This window comes from Mus pahari, chromosome 10, assembly GCF_900095145.1.
Source record: "Mus pahari chromosome 10, PAHARI_EIJ_v1.1, whole genome shotgun sequence".
Lineage (NCBI taxonomy): Eukaryota > Metazoa > Chordata > Mammalia > Rodentia > Muridae > Mus > Mus pahari.
In genome coordinates, this window is record NC_034599.1 from 2,425,518 (window position 1) to 2,437,764 (window position 12,247).

The 12,247-nt window shown below is 37.9% G+C and overlaps 1 pseudogene; it reads left to right on the top strand.

Moving 5' to 3' along the window:
- The first annotated feature begins 5,664 nt into the window (after positions 1-5,664).
- LOC110327570 lies at positions 5,665-8,823 on the top strand (annotated as a pseudogene).
- The last annotated feature ends 3,424 nt before the right edge of the window (positions 8,824-12,247 follow it).

The following is a 12,247-nucleotide window of genomic DNA, read 5'->3' on the forward strand; positions in this document are numbered from 1 at the left end:
CTGGGATGAGACTGGGAGCCTGATTATGGAGGAGAGGAATGAAAATGAAATTCTGAAGTTTACTTTCCCAGTTCTCCAGACTTCTCACTTTTCAGGAAGGCAGTTGTATTCTCATGAAATACTTACTAGTGTTGGGGGACACAATAACAGAATTATTAGGGACAATTGTTGGAATAAGATCTTTATCATCTGCTGGATATGGGAGTATAGGGGAGGAGGAGGTCATAGCAAGTTGTCAGCTACATAAGTGCAGAAGTGGGACAAAGACTGGAGAAATGTATTTGGAGAAAAAAAGAAATCAGAATAAGTCATCAGTAAGCCTACCTACTTTCCTGTCCAAAGTGGCCTGAGGGTTTCCAGAGAGTGCCTGCTGCAATTGAGGGTTGGTATAAAAAAATGTGTGGGGAAGGATTTTGGGAATGGTGATCTGTGTGATCCATGGATTTGGGAGCAGTGAGGGAAAGGAGGCTGATCTACTCTGCTACAGAACTGGGAATGTGGACTGGGAGAATGGATGTGAAGGAAAGCAAGAAGAGGTAAAGATATGTGGATAGTCTATCCTCATCCCTGGGTGGAGTACCAGTATCAATTTTCTCTACCATTCAATTAATATCTTATGGAATAACAGAAACTGGGGGGGGGGTGTATGCAATAAATATTACATGATGTTGATTTTATGTCACAGTAAATAAATTGATTTATTAAAGAAGAACAGAAAGTCTATATCTTTTGCCTGAGAACTGTTTTAATTCTTGGCTTTTACACCTGGCCAAAGTTTCCTTCGTTTTCAGAATTTCATTAACTAATGATGAACAGTAAGGTTTGTTTGTAAATGAGATTTTACTTCTATAGTTGATAAGCAAACATCCATTGAGATACATGTCTATGTCAGCTGTGTAAACTTATAGCTGCAGGTAAATGAAATATGTCACTTTATATTCTGTTTGATATTTGTGTTCAAACAAAAGTTTTCCAGTGAAACAACATATTCAGTGATGCTCTTGAATATGCACTCGCAAAAAAGCATGAATAATTATAACTCTGTACATTAATTTTTTTCATAAATGAGTGCATAATCTATCCACCAGAAAATTACCTTTGTAAGTTTTTCATCATGCTCATTACTTCATATGGTCTTTCTTCTTAGAGATCTTGTAAATTGTGCAACCGGTGTTGGAGAGTAGAAGTAACAGTACTGTATCCATTTGGCTCAGATACAACATACATTTCCTGATTCAAGTGTCCTAAACATGTCCTAATATTGAAAAGAAAGGCAAACCCTGGATAATGCCTACAGCCCACATCATATATTACACCTTAATCACAGTTGTCATCACACAAGGAAGACTGTATTAAAAGAGATTCTTCACAGTTTTTAGTGCTCTAGAACGTACAAAAATACTACCATAAAATGCTACTTTATAAAATTATATGTTAAATTATCCTAGAAAAAGAAGTTCTTCCAGTTAAACATCTCTGTGAATCTCAGATATTTGCTGGATGTCAACACAGAAGAGTTGTAATTGTTCTTTCCTCATTTATTTATGGAAAACCAAGTCTGTCTGCTAGTCAGCTTGCTATTGCATTAACAGAATTCCTTAGGTAATCAGCTTATGATAAGGAAAGACTGATACAGGGTAGAGGTCTTACTAATTTTAGATCCTACTCACTTTGCCCCATTGATTATTAAGCTAGTGGCAAGGAATGAGGGGTGGAAGTAATTTATTTACTTCTCTTATGGAATCCATGAAGCAAAGATGAAATTCAGGAAGTTATTGGAATATTCCAATATGTCTTTCAAAGACATGTTGCTACTAGTACCCCAGTGTGACAAGGAAACTTGTAAAAATCTTTTGGGAGATATTTTAGGGTTCAGTGATAATGGCTCTCATTTCTAGGAATAGATTTTCACACCCACCTGTAAAAAATCATAGCATCAAGCCAAGTCTGAAGGATCAGAAGAAAGTACTTTTGAAGATGTTAAAGGGCATCTTCCCTTTGGCTCCAAGGGGATGTATGTCAAAAATGGTTTCCAAACATGTCTTTTCTAAGATCATGTCTGGTGGGACAATAGATCTTGTGAGCAGTATTTGAGAATAAGAGGCCCTCTCAATTCTTCATTAAGATATGCTTCCATTTAGAACCCATCAACAAAGTTCCATTTCTCAACACTCAGATAAAACACAGCTACTGGCTCATTTCCCCAAGTTGATTAATTACTTTTACAAGATTAATGAACATTATGCAGTCAGTAATTAATAGAGCAAAATCTGTAGCAGTGTAATGTGAGGAGAAAAAATTATTATTATTATTATTTTGAGACAGGGTTTCTCTGTATAGCCCTGGCTGTCCTGGAACTCACTCGTAGACCAGGCTGGCCTTGAACTCAGAATGGCACCTGCCTCTGCCTTCCAAGTGCTGGGATTAAAGGCATGCACCACCAGTGTTTTAAAAAAGATAAGTTTATCCCAGGCTGACCTCGAACTCCAGATCCTCCTGCCTAGGCCTCCTTCAGCAAATCCTACCTGCCTGCTCCCTCCCTCTCTCCCTCCCTCCCTCCCTTTTCACCCATTTTCACTGTTCCACCATACACTCAATAAAATAAAATAAATAAATGAAAAAAAGATAAGTTTATAAGGGAAGAAATGTCAGGAAGTAAGAAGGGATGATTGGAAAAAACCTTACTTTTCCTCAGAATGCAGATATTCCAGATGCTTCCTGGCTTATCCAAAGACTTATATCAGATCCATGACTGCCAGGTAAAATAAGATGAACATAGATTCACATATTAAATTATATCATATATTGTTGGCTCATCTCCAATACTTATTCACCTGAGTGAGGGATCTCTTCTTCTAGTGACAGATCTCTTATCCATTTATACACACATACACACACACACATACACATGCACACCTTTTTATACAATATCATTCTATTCTTTCCAGATTCCTTTTAGATAGAGTTATTGTCAATATAATTGCCTAAGAAAATAGGCTATAAAATCTTCGTCAAGATTATACTAAGGGCTGCATATAAAAAACGCATTGGGTCTACTGATATCATATATACAGTGATACATTAAGCATAAAAGTTTGTGGGTTCCCAATCACAAAAGAAGTCACTAGATATGCACTCACTGATAAGCAGATATTAGCACAGAAACTTAGAATACCCAAGATACATTTTGCAAAACACAGGAAAATCAAGAAGGATGACCATTGTGTGGATAATTCATTCCTCCTTAGAATAAGGAACAAAATACCCATGAAAGGATATAGGTACAGAGACAAAATTTAGAGCTAAGATGAAAGGATGGACTATCCAGTGACTACCCCATCCAGGAATCCATCCCATCATCAGCCACCAAACCCAGATACTAATGCACATGCCAGCAAGATTCTGCTGAAGGGACCCTGATAGAGCAGCCTCTTGTGAGGCTATGCCAGTGCCTGGCAAACACAGAAGTGGATGCTCACAGTCAGCTATTGGATAGAAGACAGGGCCCCCAATGGAGGATCTAGAGAAAGTACTCAAGGAGTTGTAGGGGGCTGCAACCCTGTAGGTGCAACAACAATATGAACTAACCAGTACCCCCTGAGCTCGAGTCTCTAGCTGCATATGTAGCAGAAGATGGCCTAATCAGCCATCATTGGGAAGAGAGGCCCCTTGGTCTTGTAAACTTTATATGACCCAGCACAGGGGAAGGCCAGGGCCAAGTAGTGGGAGTGGGTGGGTAGGGGAGCAGGGGCGGGGGTGGGGGGTGGGGNATAGAGAACTTTCAGGATAGCATTTGAAATGTAAATAAAGGAAATAATAATAAATAAATTTTAAAAAGTTTGTGGGTTCCAATAATAATGTACTGGTGGGAGTATTTTTTTTTTGAAAATCTAAGCACATGAAAAATAAAACTAAGGTAAAATATAGATCAGAAAAGATAAATCCCTATTTTTAAAATATCACAATAGCTGAAGAGATAACAGTCAATAAAGGTTTGCCTGGGGATTATGGGGGTATGAATTGTGATTTTTCAGAGGCTATGTATACATCTGCATGCAGTAGCATATGCCACTTAACCCAGCACTGGCGAGAGGAGTACAGAGATGTGCAGATCCATGGAATCTTGTGGACCAGTCAACTCAGCCTACGTGGTCAAATTCTAGGCTAATAACAAATCCTTCACCCAAGGTTAGCTTCTGATCTTCACATAGGTGCTTTGCCTACCAGTACATACAGTCAAATGTGTACCCACCGACAAACTACCATACAGGAGTATGCACACACATGCACAACAATATGGATATACATGTGTATGTGAAAAAACAACATACATGAATACTCATTTCTGTGTGCAAACACACCACATCCTTACCCCCACACAAATACAAGAATAACTGAAATGGGTTGTGGTTGTGGTATTGGTGATAGCATGACTTTCACCTGCAGTGTTTTTCTTGACCTGTAGTCATCTAAGGAACATTTCAGACATTCTCTCATGTATCAGAGAAATTGTAATAAGTTCAGCCATTTTTCTAACATGGCTACTCCTTGTTAAAAATTATTGCTTTACATTCTTCATTTGGGTCCCCTAACAACCGGTACAGGGGCTGTCCTTAAAGCTGTTGACTGTCTATGGAAAATATTCCCCAAATAGGGATGTCTTATCTGGCATCAGTGGGAGAGGATGTGTCTAACCCTGCAGAGTTCTGATGTGACAGGGTCAGTAGCTACCTTGGGGGGGGGGCACTCTCTCAGAAGAGAAGGGGAAGGGGTATGGGGCACGAAGGAGGTACTCTATGAGGTGGGGACCAGGAGGGAGCAGTGATTGGGATGTAACAGATAAATAATAAATGAATGAATAAATAAACACTTTGAAAAAAATATGATAATTTTAGAAACATAATCTGAAATTAAAGCCTACTTGATATAGAGCATAGTTGAGATCATTTGTATGTTTTATTGCACTATGTAATAAAATCACTTTTATATTCTATTTTATACTTTATTGATGAACTTTGTTATTAGAAATCTTGTCTTATCAAATATAACTATAAAGTGCTGATTACACATGCCTCCTTAGAAATTAAGGAAACAGTCTTTCAAATGTTTAAGATGAAATTCAATGTATTGTTATAAAATTAGTACTTTTACATAAAACAGCCACAAATATGTTCTGCCTCACCATACTCTTTCCAAAAGGCCCATTAGTTTTCCAATGTCTTGATAATTGTAATTACTGCCATGCCAGCACATGATTTAAAACAGAAAATTCTTATGCTGATGATTATCAGGAACAATTAGATCTTTCCTTTATATGATATACTTTTGTTCATAAAGACACTCATAAGCCAGCTTTTGGCATTCAACATTTTAAGCTCAAATTTTCTCTTTCTGATGTACAGAGGAGCTGGGTACCTGGTACCCATGTATGGGTCTTGGATGGGAAGCTGCACTCTGTATTGCCAAGGCAGTTGCAGAAATTTACCAAGCACTAAATGCCAACCTGTTGAGACTCCCATCACCTGTAAAGATCCTAGAGCAGGAACTCATGGCCAGTGACACAAGATTTCTGGTGAATGAGAACTTAATGTAAACATCCAGAAAAGGTAGACACAAGAAGAAAATGAACAGCACTAATGCTAGGATGTTTGAGATGCGCTCTACATGGCCCTTGTTGTCCCTGATAATCTGTCCAGTGAGCAGGACAGCATATGGTAAGGCCTTCAGAGTTAAGCCTTATACATTTTTACAGAGTTGTATGTTAATGGATTATTTTGCCAATCTATGTATGACATAGTGTTCATTTCTATTCTGCAAAGAACAACTCTACAGACTGAGCAGAATTAATACAGTCATAATTCTGTAAAAGAGCAGTTTTAATACTTTTTATTATAAAATTTGTTATGAATAAAATTTCCTTATCATTATTATTCATCAGTCATAACTTGCAAGTGTTCCAATAAACATTCATTTGTAAGAAAGCAAAGAAGAAAGAATGATGGAGTGAAATAGGAAGTAAGGAAGAAAGAGAAAGAACGAAACAAACAAACAAAGAAACAAACAAACAAACAAAGAGAACTGAAGGCAGGCAGGCAGGCAGGCAGGCAGGCAGGCAGGCAGGCAGGCAGGAAGGAAGGAAGGAAGGAAGGAAGGAAGGAAGGANAGGAAGGAAGGAAGGAAGGAAGGAAGGAAGGAAGGAAGGAAGGAAGGAAGGAAGGAAGGAAAGAAGGAAAAAAGAATGTCCAATTCTAATCATAAGCGTACAGGCTTCAGGTGTCATTGTATATCCAGTTGATCTGAATTTGTTTCATCACCAGATGACAAATGACATTTGCATAAACAAAAAGAAGACAAGCTGAAGGTGTTCCAGAGATGAGCATCAGCAACACATCTTTCAATAGAGTTATCTGTTATAGAGAAATATTTCTCAGACCATGACATAGATGTAAAAGAATAGGGTTAATGAATAGTTGTAAATAATAAAACTTCATTCTAGTATTATGTACTTTACCAATGCTCTTCTTTTCCTGTACAGGTCCATACACTGATGCTATAGGATGCTCCTTCAAATATATTTTCTGTTCCCTAGAATAGGAAGCTTACTGGTGGCTGGGTATCTGCAGCATGGCCTTGGTTGTGACTTCCGTTTTCATGGTTCTCATTGTCTCCAGAATCTTCTTCAACAATGATGTCTTCTTGAAAATGCTTCTGACTAAATTAATTCTTCATCTCAATTTTACATTTACCAAATATGATTATTTGAAGGGTCAAACTTCTATTTCTTTTGTAACAGTACTTTCTGGTGGCTGTGCTCTACACAGCTGTCCTCTTTTCTTTCTGAAATCAATGCAACAAGTCTTCCCTCTGACATTTTCACAGCAATACACAACCTGCTGATTCTAAAGTTCTTTTTAACCCTTCATCCTCTTCTTGTTTTCTGTCATTTTCTAACTCACACTCTTTCTTTTGATCCCACTTTCATTCACTTCTTTTACCTTAACCTGGCAAAAGATAAGTCCTTGTGGCAAAACAAATCTTTAAGTAAATTGTTTCTTTTCTACCAGGAGACACCTTGCAGAATACATGCTTATTGAGGTGACTGCTAATGTGAATCTTACATGGAAGCACATGACCACTAAGAGGTGTTGGAAGTCCATCATCTATATAACATCTGAGGATTTTTCCATGCTCACAACTATCACTATATCTCCTCCTGAGCACTATTCTCATATTTACATATGTAAATCAATAAATGTAATCCATCATATAGCAAACTGAAAGACAAAACCACTTGATTATATAATCAGGTACTAAAAGGTCTTTATCAAAATCCAACACTCTTTCGTGATAAAATTCCTGAAGAGATTAAGGATATGTTAGACATAACTAAACACAGTAAAGGCAATTTATAGCCAACTTCTAGCCAATATTAGACTAAGTGATAGAAACTCAACATAATTCTATGAATGTTGGCCAAAATACAAAGCTGTCCACTCTCTTCATATCTATTCAATATAATATTTAAATTTTGGCTAGAGCAATCAGAAAACTGAAAGAGATCAAGGAGCTACAGATTGGGAAAAAAAGATGCCAAAGTATCTGTGCTTGCAGCTGATATGACAGTGATTTAAAAAAAGTGTACCAAGAAACTCCTACCTCTGATTAACACTTTCAGAAATGTAGCTAGTTACAAAATTAATTCACAGAAATCAGAAACCTTCCAGTATACAAATGGCAAAATTGCTGAGAAAGACATTAGTGAAACAATACCTTCCACAATAGCCTTAAAATATAAAATAACTTCTTATAAAAGCAAGCCTAGCCCTTTCCAGCTTAGGCTTGGTGTGGAGTTAGGCATAGTCAGTCTTACCCTGCTCTGCATCACTATTTAGCTTTCCTTTTATGATATCTAAGGAAGTGCACCAAAGAGAGGACAAGGTCGAGATCTGCTGGGAAGGGACACCATTACCAAGGCAACTTTATAAGGACAACAGTTAATTGAAGCTTACAGGTTTAGAAGTTCATTATCATCCAAGCAGAAGCATTCCATCATCCAGAAAGGCATGATGCTGGAGGAGCTAAGGGTTCTCTATCTTGATCTGAAGGTTGCCAGAACACTGCTTTCCAGGCATTCAGAAAGAGGGTATCATTACCCATACCCACAATGACATACTTCCTCCGACAAGGCCACACCTCCTAATAGTGCCACTTTGCATGGGCCAAGCATATTCAAACCTCCACAAGACGTTTGCCTTTCAGGCAGAAATATCTCAACTCATATATCATCAATATATTGTATTCAAACAAGAAAAGTTTTCTTTCACAGTGAAACTTGAATGTTTCTGATATCTTGGAAAAGATCTAGTATAAGCACCTGACAGACCCCTGCAAGTTGGACAGTGGTCAAGATCTAAAAATTGATATCATCTCCAAGCCCAGGATCACATGCTGACTTTGGAAGAAACAGGCATTGGCATGACCAAGGCTGACCTCATAAATATGGTGGGATCCATTGCTAAGTCTGGCACAAAAAAATTTATGGAGGCTTTCTGGGCTGGAGTAGGCATCTCCAAGATTGGCAGTTTGTTGTTGGATTCTATTGGCCTATCTAACAGCAGAGAAAGTGGTTGATGATCAGTATGATTGGGCATCTTCTGCTGGTGGATTCTTGACAGTTTGTGCACACCCTGGTGAGCCCATCGCCACAGTACCACAGTGATCCTTCACCTCAAAGAATATCAGACAGAATATTTAGAGGAGAGAAGGACCGAGGAAGTGGTGAAGAAATTCTCACAGTTCATAGGGTAATGCATCACTCTCTAAGGAGAGGATATCAGTGATGATAAAGTAGAGAAAGAAAAGATGAAGAAGAGGAGGATGGATGATGTAGAGAAGAAGAAAATGAAGAAAATCAAGGCAAAGTTGAGAACCTCTGTAGGTTAATGAAGGAGGTCTTGGATAATAAGTTTGAGAAGGTGATGATCTCCAATGGCCTTCACCTGATGCATTATGACAGTCACCTATGACTGGAGAGAGAACCCAGGCACTGTTAGGTAACTATATAATTGAATGCACGATGATAGGAAAAAAAAACACCTAGAGATCAATCCTGACCACCCAATTGCATAGACCTTGCAGCATTTAGGCTGAGGAAGACAAAAATGATAAAGCTGTAAAGGAAGCCCTGCATCCCTCTGGTTTCTCACATGAGGATTAAAAATGTACTCGTGTGTGTGTGTGTGTGTGTGTGTGTGTGTGTGTGTGTGTGTATGTATGTGTGCTAATCTTGTAGTAACTCTAATGAAGTAATTGAAAGACCTCTATAATAAAAACTTCAAGATATTGAAAGAAAAAAATCAGAAGATTGAAAGATTTCTCATGCTTAAGGATCAGTAGGATTGATATAATAAAATGGTGTATTCTACCAAAAGTAATCTGCACATTCAATGCAATTCCCATCATTATTCTAAAAAAAATTCCATAGATCGTGAAAAGACAATTTTCATCTTCCTATGGAAACAGAAAAAGGAAAAACAGGACATCTAAAATCACCTTGAATAAGAAAAGTAATGGTAGACATATCCCTATCCCTGATCTCAAGTTTGATTACAGAGCTATAGAAATAATAATAGCATGTTAGTGGCACAAAGACAGACAAAATGAACAACAGAATTGGATTGAATGCCCAGCTATAAATCTGCACAGCTACAGATACCTACATTTTATTAAAAAGCCATTTTTATACATGCTATAAAAAGACAGCATCTTCAACAAATTTTGCTTAACAAACTGGATATAAAAGAATGCAAATAGATTGAAATGGATCAAAAATCTCAACAAAACCACACAAACTGAAACTAATAGAAGAGAAATGGGGAATAGATTTGAACTTATTAGTATGAGAGACAACTTCCTTAACAGAGCACCAACACAATAGGCTAGAAGGTAAATGATTATTAAATGGGACCTGATGAAACTGAGATACTTCTGTTCAGCAAAGGATACTATCACTTGGACATAATGGGAGCCTTAAGAATGGGGAAAGATTACCAATACACATTGAATAAAGGATTAATATTCAAAATATATAAAGATCTAAAGAACTATAAATATCAAGAAAACAATCTAATTTTAAAAATTGGTACAGGCATAAGCAGAGAATTCTAAATAGATAAGAATCCTTAAATGGTTGTGAAATAGCAAACTACTCATCATTTTTAGTCATCAGGGAAATGGAAACCAAAACTACTTTGAGACTTCAACTTACACCAATTGAAAATGGCTAAGATCGCTGGACAGTTGTGGCACATGTCTTTAATCCCAGCACTTGGGGCCAGAGGCAGGAGGCTTTCTGAGTTCGAGGCCACGAAAAACAAAAAACAAAACCAACCGAACAAAAAAAACTATATATATATATATATATATATATATATATATATATATATATATATATATATATATATAAAGGAAATTACTCAATGACCACTGATATAAGTAGAAACTTGAACACCAATATGAAAAAGTATCACAGTTCCTCAGGAAGATGTCATTCAGCCTCCTTCAATACCTATCTCAACTACTCTTGAGCATATATCCAAAGAGAGACAAGAGAGACACTTGATCAACCCAATTCAATACTGCTCTATTCATAATAGGCAGAAATTAGAAACAACCTAGATCCATTCCATGACCAGCTCTCGGTCATATTGGGCACTAATCCACAGATACCCCTCATGGTCCCCAGAGGACTCTCCACATGCTTTTAGGATCACTGGTGAGTGGAGCACAACATTGGTTCCAAACCAGTCTTGCGGGACCTGAGCCAACAGCAAGGAAGCAGAAAACCTGCCTGACCAAGGGGACAAGTCCCCTCTGGTAGGCGCCAGCTCTGGGTAACCTTGGGCATGAATCAGCAGACACCCCCATGCTCCCAGAGATCACGCTATCTTAGTATCAGTGGAACACAACATCTGTTCCGAACCAAATGTGATGGGCCTGTGACAGCAGTAGCAAGGGCACAGGAGCCTTGCATAACCAGAGGCTCCAGTTCCTCCTGATCAACACTAGTTTACCTTGATTTTGAACAGACCAGACAGTTCCAGGATCCTCATAGGAGACACCAAATCCAGGCACTGTAATACGCCAAGGATGGTAGGATAAGAAGATCCCAGGATAACAGGAGCTTGGTCACACCAGGATCTCAGGGTCTCAGAGGAAGCTTAACTGGCAAGAACTCTGACACAGCCAGAATCTCAAGTTCACAGGAGCCCTCAATCAAAGGATCACAGAGAAAGCTGGACTCTGAGGAGTGCTGAATAAACTGAGATTTTAGGAAGGAAAGGTTCCAATCAGATATGTAGAGGGCAACAAGCACTTGAGATAATCAGATGGCAGAAGGCAAGCATAAGAGCAGAAGCAACAGAAAACAAGATTACTTGGCATCATCATAAACAAATTCTCCCACCATAGCAAGTTCTGAATACACCATCACACCAAAAAAAAAGCAAGTCAGGGATCTAAAGTCACTTCTCATTATGATGTTGGAGGACATTAAGAAGGAAATACAGGAAAACACAGGTAAACAGCTAGAAGCCCTAAAAGAGGAAACACAAAAATCTCTTAGAGAGTTACAAAAAACACTACCAAACAGGTGAAAGAATTGAACAAAACTATCCAGGATCTACAAATGGAAGTAGAAACAATAAAGAAATCAAAAAAGGAGATAGAAATTTCTCTCTGGAGATAGAAATCATAGGAAAGAAGTCAGGAACCATAGATATGAGCATCAGCAACAGAATACAAGAGATGGAAGAGAGAATCTCAGGTGCAGAAAATTGCATAGAAAACATGGACACAACAATCAAAGAAAATGCAAAATGAAAGAAGATACTAACCCAAAACATCCAGGAAATCCAGGACAAATGGAGAAGACCAAACCTACGAGTAATAGGTATACATGAGAATGAAGATTTTCAACTTAAAGGGACAGCAAATATCTTCAACATAATTATAGAAGAAAATGTCCCTAACCTAAAGAAAGAGATCACCAGTAAAATACAAGAAACCTACAGAACTCCAAATAGACTGGATCAGAAAAGAAATTCCTCCCTATATATAATATTTAGAACAACAAATGCACTAAATAAAGATAGAATATAAAAGCAGTAAGAGAAAAAGGTCAAGTAACATATGAAGGCAGACATATTACAATTACACCAGAATCCTCACCAGAGACTATGAAAGCCAG